Genomic DNA, 10215 nt, shown 5'->3' with positions numbered 1-10215 from the left:
TTAAATATTCTTTATCCATGAAAAGCTGTTGGGGTGCTTTTGGGAAGTCCTTTTATTAGAAACTCCTATGCTATTTATGCTTCAAGATACTGCATGCCACCTTCTCAGACAGTACTATTCCAGTTCCTCTTTCACATGAAGCTTGTAATTATCATCTTATGGGAAATTATTGCTTTAAGCATTTGTCAGTTACTGAAAAGATAGTTTGTCAGTGTTTAGGTAAAAAATAAACACTTTGGTTTATTTATTTCCTAAAAAGTATGCTGAAAATAACATCTTTGCTTTATCTTTTTAATGATTTTGATAATCATGTTTTAAATTGTTCTGTGTGCATTTTTATATGTTCCAAGAACATTGTAGCATATATTTATATGTAAAGATTTATATATTATATAGGAAGATGCCTCTCTCTCTCTCTCTCTCTGTCTCTCTCTCTGTCTCTCTCTCTGTCTCTCTCTCTCTCTCTCTCTCTCTCTCTCTCTCTCTCTCTCTCTGTGTGTGTGTGTGTGTGTGTGTGTGTGTGTGTGTGTGTGTGTGTGTGTGTGTTCCCATTTTTAAAAAGTTGTTTGGGTCTTTGAAAAAGCAGAAGCTACAGTTTCTTATCTCACACAGGTTTTATTTGTTATTTCTGTGTTTAATCCATTGAAAATATATATCCTACCTCTCTGCCTTATTCTATTCATTCTTCTAATAGTGTTTAAGTACAATTAAGAAAACAAGAAACTGTGAAGAAATGGCCATTGTTTTCATAAAACATATTTCCATGACTTTCTGCTTCACATTTCTATCATCCAAATAAGTGTACTAAACAGTTTTTTTTAAACACAACTCTTTTCCAGGTTCTCATATATACACTTTTTAAAGGTAGCTATATTCTTAATGTTTCTAGAAGTTCAGTGTTTTGAGGAAAGCAGGGAGGCGATCTTCAGACCTTTACTCTCCTTTTTCTTCTTCAAACCCAATACCCAGCCTCATCTCCAACTCTGTAGCAGATCATGTGCTGCAGCCTCCCCTTCCTCTCTTCCCACCTCTCTAGAAAATCATGCAGATGCTCTCTCACAACCATTACAGGAACTAAGAAGTCTTTGCAATATATCCTGCTTTCATTCCCTTCTGTGGAATACTCTCTTCCCTGCCATTATAGCATATCTCCATTGCTAAGAGCAGGTCCTAACACCAAAAAATACATTCTAATGAGAATCCTCAATAGCCACACTTGGCAGGATCTCAAAACCATCCCCTGCTAGGGAGCCCATATCTACCACACTCCTTTAAGAAGCAGAAACAGCAACAGAAACAAAGGAAGAAAATGCCCATGCAAGAAAACAATACCAAATATGAGCACCTAGAATTACAATCTCCCCAAGCCCAGACAGCTGCATAAACAAATAAAACAAAACAAAACAAAAACAAAAAAAAACAAAGAGTCAATAAAAGCCAGGACAATATATCTCAACTAAAGCCCAGCAATCCTAAGACAGTTGACACTGAACAATGCAACATAGCCAAAGCAAAAGCAGGAACTTCAAAAGGTCCTTATGAATATATTAGAGGTCTTTAAAAAACAAATAAATAAATCCAATAAAGAAAAAAAATCTATCAACATACAAATAGTAGAATGATATGAAAAAAAAAAAAAAAAAACCAACCAGGTTAAGACTTGTAAAAAAATAAAGAAATAAAAAATAAGAAAATCCAAACTGAGAAGAACTTAGAAACATGAGGACAAAATTCAAAGACAAGGCTCACCAGAAAAAAAAAAAAGGCTGGAAGAGTTGGAAGAGAGAATATCAGACAGACATCAAAGATATGATAAAAAAAACAATGGATACATCCACAACTTCAGCTGGAGCCCCCTGCTCCACCAGAGGCCTTGCCAACAGCCAGAATTTCCAGGTAAGAGTCCTGCCCACAAACTGCCAACCCTCAATGCTTGCTCAGCCTACTGCCAACTGTCCCTTCTCCTCATCACCTTATTTCAGCCTCCAACTCTAGTGGAGGCATCCTGCTAGATCAGAGGTGATGCTGACCACCAGAACCACAGACAGTTTCTCTTCACTGTCCCTACTCAGTGCCCATCCAGACTACCTCCAATAACCCCACTGCTACCTGTCATCATATTATGGCCCCCAACTCCAGCTGAGGATGCCCCTGCTAAACCAGAAGCCACACTCACCTCTAAAACTTCAGTCCCCAAGTTCCATGGAAACCTTCTGATCAACCAGAAGTTATCCCAGGCATCAGAAGTCTAGCATCCAACTAGTTTGGAGACCCTCTACTTAACCATGAGCCACTCCATCCAGAAAACCAGAGAGTAAACAGAAACTAAGGAACAAAACACCTATATAACAAAGACAAACACAGATATGAACAACTTAGACCTATAATTACCCCAAACCCAGATGCCCAGATGCTAGTTTAAGAAAACAATCAACAGGTAGGGCAATATGGCACCACCTGAGCCCAACTATCATACTACAACATGCTGTCTATTTCAACCCAGTTAAAGGAGAAAAAGAAAACCTTAAATCTTAAAATTAACTTTCTTAAGATGATAAGGGTTCTTAAAGATGAAATGAATAAATAATAAATCTCTTAAAGAACTCAAGGAAAAGACAAAAATGGAGGAAAGGAATAAATCCCTTAAAGAAAGTGAGGAAAGTCAAGAAAACAAACAAACAAACAGTTGAAGGAAATAAATAAAACTGTTCAAGACCTGAAAGTAGAAATAGAAGCCATAAAGAAAATACAAACTATTGTAGAAATCTTATATTGAGGAAAATATTTGATCCCAAACCAGGGTTTCTACCCTGCCTTTGACAAAAGTTTGATAAAAGTTGCATACAATATTTATATTTATAACAAACCTTAAGCAGCACACGAGCTGGGCAGATATCTACCCTCTATGCTATTAAAATATATTTCCTATTGATAACTCTGAGTAATTATTTACTATGTTTCATCTGGGTTGCTCTTAAATCCAAATGGCCAGCCCTCATGGCCATACTTTCTCGACTCCTAACTCATGGCATCTTTCTTCTCTCCCACCTTCTTCTCCCTCCCTCACAATCTCCTCCAACCCCAATCCCTGAAACATCAGGTCCTTCCTATCTCAATTCTGCCCAATTATAGGCTGTAGGCATCTTTATTCACTAATCAGATATAACCTAGGGGCAAGATCACATAGCATCAGTTGGGTCTATGTGTGGGGCAACTCTCTGGGGCAACCAGGTCTTGGGGGCACACACATAGTATTACAATACATAGCAACAGACCAAATCACAACAACAAACAGAGAGGATTCTGGGAATAGAAAATCTAGGTAAGCAAGCAGAGGCAAGCATAAAAACAGACTACAAAACATGAGAGACTCTCAGGCATTGATAACACAATAGAAGAAATAGATACATCAATCAAAGAAAATGTTAAGTCTAAGCATTTTCATGACAAAAAGCATCCAAAAAATCTGGGACAATATAAAAGGACCAAACTCAAGAATAATAGAAATAGAAAAAGAAGAATCTTAGAATATATTTTTAACAAAAATCATAGAAGAAAATTTTCCTAACCTAAAGAAGAGCATGACTGTAGATGTAAAAGAAGTGTACAGACCATCAAAAAGATTAGACTGAAAAAAAAGTTCCCCTTGGACACAGTAATAAAAAAACACTAAACATACAAAACGAAGAGAGAAAAACTGCAAGAGAAGGCTAAGTAACATACAAAGGCAAACCTATAAGAATTATACCCAGTTTTCAACAGAGACTCTAAAGCCTAAAGGGTCTAGATAGATGTCTACAGACTCTAAGAGACCATAGATGCCAGTCCAGACTGTTACATCTAGTAAAATTTTCAAACACCAACTATATGGAGAAAATAAGATATTCCATAATGAAGTCAAATTTAAACAATATCTATCCACAAATGTAGGCCTAAAGAAGGTACTAGAAGGAAAACGTCAACTCAAACAGGTTAGTTACAACCATGAAAACACAGGAAATAATCTCATACCAGCAAAACCAAAGGAAGGGACACACACACTTACCGCTACCACCACAACCACAAAGAACAAAATAACAGAATTAACAATTGATATCTCACAATATTAACAGATTTAATTTCCCAATACAAAGACACAGAGTAACAGAATAGATGCCAAAACCCGATCCATCTTTCAGCTCCATACAGAAACACATCTCAACATCAAAGATAGCCATGGCCTTAGAGTAAAGGACTGGAAAAAAGATTTTCCAAGCAAATGGAACTAAGAAACAAGTAGTCATTCTAATATCTACCAAAATAGACTTTAAACCAAAATTAATCAAAGGAAATAGGGAGGACACTTCATACTCATCAAAGGAAATAACCTCCTGCATTTTATCAGAAAAAACATGGGATTGATGCTGGATTACAACAACAGAAAAGCAACAACTCTACTGAATGACTACTGAGTCATGAAAGATGTTATGAAATAAATTAAAATCTTCCTATAATTTAATGAAAATGAATACACAACATACCTAGATTTATTGGTCACATGAAAGCAGTACTAAGAGGAAAGTTTCCTACCATTTTTAAGTGCTTACATAAAGAAATTTTAGAGATATATTACCAACTTAACAGCACACTTGAAAGCTCTAGAAAAACAAAAAGCAAGCTTACCCAAGAAGAGTAGAGGGCAGGAAATAATCAAACTGAGGGCTGAAATCAGAGAGATAAGCATCTACCAAAGCAAAACACCCAGCCTGCTCTTACATAAAAGTGTTTCCTACTACTAACCCTTCCCACTGCTCATGCAACCTTAACCTCAATGGTTGAAATTCAAAGCTTTTCCCTTAAACTCAGAACCAAGACAAGGTTCTCTACTCTTGCTTTACCTATTCAATATGATACTTGAAGTCTCCAATAGACCAATATGACAACTAAAGGATATCAAGAGGATACAGATAAAAAAATTTTATATTATTCTTATTTGCAGATGATAAGATATTTTACACAAAAGAGACTAAAAACTCCAGTAGGAAGTATCTGTATCTGATTAACACTGTGAGCAAATTAGCAGGATACAAAGTTTACACACACACACACACACAGAGAGAGAGAGAGAGAGAGAGAGAGAGAGAGAGAGAGAGAGACAGACAGACAGACAGACAGACAGACACACACACACACACACACACACAAGCAGTCTTCCTATAAACAAATGATGAATAGACTGGGAAAAAAAACGAAGAAAGAGTACTTTTTGCAGTAACCTTAAATATTTGGAATAAACTACATTGGGATAACTCTAATCAAGCAAGTGTAAGACTTATAAAATAAAAGTATAAGATTTTGCTGTGATAAGATATACACCTTAAATCTCACAAACATGGGTTCTTAAATATGAATGGAACAGGGATAAAAATAGACATTCTAAAATGGACAGTCACATAGTATGGTTAGCCATAGATCAGTGCCATCACTCGCCCTCATCAGAGGACCTTCTCCTTAGAGAAGATGGTAATGGACACAGAGATCCACACCTGGAAAATGTACAAAAAATGGGAGACTTTCAGTTAAATGGGACGTTTTCACCAAACCCCTCCATCAAGGCTCAAGGATATTTATACAAAAGGAGACAGAAAAATTGAAAGAGCCAGAGGTAGCAGATGCTTCCAAGGAAACTGCACCTTTCAGACACAATAAGACATATACACACAAAGTGACAGCCCAGACAAGACTTGCACAGATTCAAACCAGACAATGTTTCAGTGCAGAAAGAAGGATTAGTGAATACAGGGCTCAACCCCAAATCAAGGAGCTATTTATAATTGATACATACTGGGAAACAGAAAGTCAGTTTTCTCTATGAGTGTGTTACAAAGTGTTAAAAAAAAAAAAAACTACACTCTAGGGTAGGCCCCAAACCCAGAAGTAGTTGGACAAAGAAAACAGACTTCATGATTTTTGTTTGTTTTATGTGCATTTTGTTTTGTTTTATTTATTTATTCACTAGTTTATTTATTGGTCTACAGACTTGTTTTCCTTTTATGATTTTTGTTGGGTTTTTTTCTTGCTTTTTTCTTATATTTCAAGAGAAAAGACATGGTGTTTGATAAGGATGTGGAAAGGATATGGGAGGAGTTGGGGAAAGAAAAGGAATATGATCAAAATAAATATTTGAAAACATTTTAAAGAAAAAAATTTTAAAGGCTTTGAAACTAATATTTATTCTCTAATGGAGATTCACAGAGAGGGCCAGAATAATTTTACAAAACAAGGGAGATTTTTGTTTCATCAAAATATTAACTTTTACTCGCTGATATCTTTAACAGCACTCTGTATTTAATATTCTGACATGCTTTACTTTTTTATTATAAATATGCATTGCTTGCTTGAGTGTTAATTCAGAGGCCATTCTTGCTATCTGTCATTACACAAGATGCAAGTGACACTTCAATGGGAATTTGGGTTTTTTTTATTTTGTTGATATATAGAGAGTCCATTTTCTTCTTTTCTAATATTAGGGTTTTTTGTGCAGTGGGATGACACATGTTCTTTTTTTACTAGATATTTTGTTTACATCTCAAATTGTATCCCCTTTCCTCATTTTCCCTCTGAAAATCCCGTTATCCCATCCCCCCTCCCCCTGCTTACTAACCCATCTACTTCTGCTTCTCTCTCCTGGCATTCCCCTAAGGTTCAATGACTCAGATGGAATTTATAAGAATATTTGTCATTAAAAATCTTTTTTAAAAATAGTTCTTATTTAGTTTTTATTCATAATCATAAACTTAACTTTGCAATCCAGCAAGACTTGAAGAGGAATTAGGAAAATATGGAACCCAAAATAACTTCAGTGAGAACTAAGATTATAGGACATTGCAAGCAGATGCGGTAGGGATACTCTGCTGAGCTACATAAGGAATGGTTTGATGGATAAAATGCCTGCAAGTCAAAAGAAAGAGTTGTCCACAGTCAGAAATGGTGATCTTCTTTCTGGTCTTGCCATTCCTGGACACAAAACACTCCATAGCTTCTGTCCTGTCTCAGGCGGTGGCAACAAGAACGACTCGGACACCAAGTCAGGTTCACTCAGCAACTTTACTTCGGGCTGTTTCTTTTACAGCTCTCAGCAGCTTCTTCTTAGGGCAAGGGCTAAACTACTCCTATTACTACAGCTTCTCTTACTACTACTTCTACTCACGGCAAGGGCTAAAACTACTATATTCTACTTCGGGCTTCTACCTAGGGCAAAAGCTAAACAAAACAACTCACTACTCTGGCCGACTCACCTCCTTCTAGCGCCATCCCACCTCATCCAATCAGAATTCACACATTATCCAGGTCTGTGCTCAGGTCGTTCACAGATAGGCTGACAGTCCAGCCTGGCAGGTAGCCCACGCATGCAGCCTCACTGCGCATGCTCGGGCAAGGCAGTAAACAAGTAGGTTTCTCAGGGCCTGCACCGGCTTCCCGCAAGCTTCCACAATGTTCATGCCTTCTTTTACCTTCCCAAAGACCATATGCTTGCCATCCAGCCATTCAGTCTTGGCAGTGCAGATAAAAAACTGGGAACTGTTTGTGTTTGGTCCAGCATTTGCCATGGACAAGATGCGAGGACCTGTATGCTTCAGGATGAAGTTCTCATCCTCAAATTTCTTAATCAGAAAAAAATATTTTTCAGAAACAGAAAATAATCTAAACTTTCATGTGACCACAAAGAAAATAAAAAGAAAGAAAGAAAGAAAGAAAGAAAGAAAGAAAGAAAGAAAGAAAGAAAGAAAGGAAAAGAAGAAAGAAAGAAAGAAAGAAAGAAAGAAAGAAAGAAAGAAAGGAGGGACGGAGGGAGGGAGGGAGGGAGGGAGGAAGGAAGGAAGGAAGGAAATGTCACATTAAAAGCAATTTTGAACAGGAAGAAGATATATGGACTCATTCCACTTTCTGTTTTCAAATTACATTATAATCTCTAATAGTAAACAGAGCTCTCTGGGACTAGTAAATACCCAGAGACCAGTGAGACATACTAGGGAGCTCAGGAATAAAGCTGCATGATTATAGTCAGTGTTCAAAACCATTTCGATAGTAAAGCATGTAGGGCCTGTAGGTTGCAGTCATCATCCAGGGAAGCAAAGACAGGAACTCAAGGCAGGAACCTAAGGAAGGGACTGAAGCAGAAGCCATTGGGATACACTGTCAACTGACTTGTTCTTCGTGACTTGCTTCTCATAGCTTGGTCATCCTGCTTGTTTATCTAATCCAGGACCACCTGCCAAAGATTGGCACTGGCTACAGTTGGATAAATCTTCCTACATCAGTGATTAGACAAGAAAATGCCTACCAGATCAATGTGATACAGGCAATAAATCTATCAAGTTTTTCTCTTTACAGATGACTTATATTCGTGTCAAGCTGGACAGACCAACACAGACAACTAATGTTCCATTAATTTTCCAAGAATTAGATAATGGGGCAAAGATAGCCTCTTCACTGAGTGTTGTTGAAATACCCGTGCTCTGCTTGGACGAAAACAAAGTCAGACTTTAATACTATACCATGAATTAAACTCAACAGAGCATGGTAAATTTCCACTTAAGACCTAAAAGCACAAAGGTACGGGAAGAGCAGGCTCTACAACATTCATCTTGACAGTTAATTTCTAGCTATGATGCTAAAAGCACAGGCAGTACAGAAAAACATAAAGAAGCGAGATTCCTACAAAAGTTAGCTATAGCAATGTAGACAAGACAGAATGTAAAACGCAGCCTAGAAAGTAGAAAATGTTAAAAACCACGGGTCTGATAAGAAAGTAATAAATGTTTAATGAAACAAGTAGCAAGAAAACGAATACAGTTTTAAAACTGAGCAAATAGTTTGACTAAATATTTCTCCAAGGGAAATATTAAAATGACCTATGAGGAAGTATGTAGTTGTTAAATGACATACACGATTTCCCACTGAACCTATGCGTTGTTTACCTCAAGGTATATGTGGCTAAGCTGGTTTTTTGACTAAACAACTTATATCTCATAGTTACAAAATATTTATATTTTCATTTTTTTCATCATCTATGTGTCAGGAAGCAATATGTGATACATAAATCTAATATATTTAAATACATACACAATTTTCACATAAAACCAGAGACACTGAAACTTATAGAGGAGAAAGTGGGGAAAAGCCTTGAAGATATGGGCACAGGGGAAAAATTCCTGAACAGAACAGCAATGGCTTGTGCTGTAAGATCGAGAATTGACAAATGGGACCTAATGAAACTCCAAAGTTTCTGCAAGGCAAAAGACACTGTCTATAAGACAAAAAGACCACCAACAGACTGGGAAAGGATCTTTACCTATCCTAAATCAGATAGGGGACTAATATCCAACATATATAAAGAACTCAAGAAGGTGGACCTCAGAAAATCAAATAACCCCCTTAAAAAATGGGGCTCAGAACTGAACAAAGAATTCTCACCTGAGGAATACCGAATGGCAGAGAAGCACCTGAAAAAATGTTCAACATCCTTAATCATCAGGGAAATGCAAATCAAAACAACCCTGAGATTCCACCTCACACCAGTGAGAATGGCTAAGATCAAAAATTCAGGTGACAGCAGATGCTGGCGAGGATGTGGAGAAAGAGGAACACTCCTCCATTGTTGGTGGGATTGCAGGCTTGTACAACCACTCTGGAAATCAGTCTGGCGGTTCCTCAGAAAATTGGACATAGTACTACCGGAGGATCCAGCAATACCTCTCCTGGGCATATATCCAGAAGAAGCCCCAACTGGTAAGAAGGACACATGCTCCACTATGTTCATAGCAGCCTTATTTATAATAGCCAGAAACTGGAAAGAACCCAGATGCCCCTCAACAGAGGAATGGATACAGAAAATGTGGTACATCTACACAATGGAGTACTACTCAGCTATTAAAAAGAATGAATTTATGAAATTCCTAGCCAAATGGATGGACCTGGAGAGCATCATCCTGAGTGAGGTAACACAATCACAAAGGAACTCACACAATATGTACTCACTGATAAGTGGATACTAGCCCAAAACCTAGGATACCCACGATATAAGATACAATTTCCTAAACACATGAAACTCAAGAAAAATGAAGACTGAAGTGTGGACACTATGCCCCTCCTTAGAAGTGGGAACAAAACACCCATGGAAGGAGTTACAGAAACAAAGTATGGAGCTGAGATGAAAGGATGGACCATGTAGAG

The 10215-nt window shown here is 37.4% G+C and overlaps 1 pseudogene; it reads right to left on the bottom strand.

The window, feature by feature from the left end:
- Positions 6740-7645, bottom strand: Gm5876 (predicted gene 5876; annotated as a pseudogene).

Source organism: Mus musculus, chromosome 6, assembly GCF_000001635.26.
Source record: "Mus musculus strain C57BL/6J chromosome 6, GRCm38.p6 C57BL/6J".
In the NCBI taxonomy this organism is placed as follows: Eukaryota; Metazoa; Chordata; class Mammalia; order Rodentia; family Muridae; genus Mus; species Mus musculus.
This window is presented reverse-complemented; position numbering and strand designations above follow the sequence as displayed.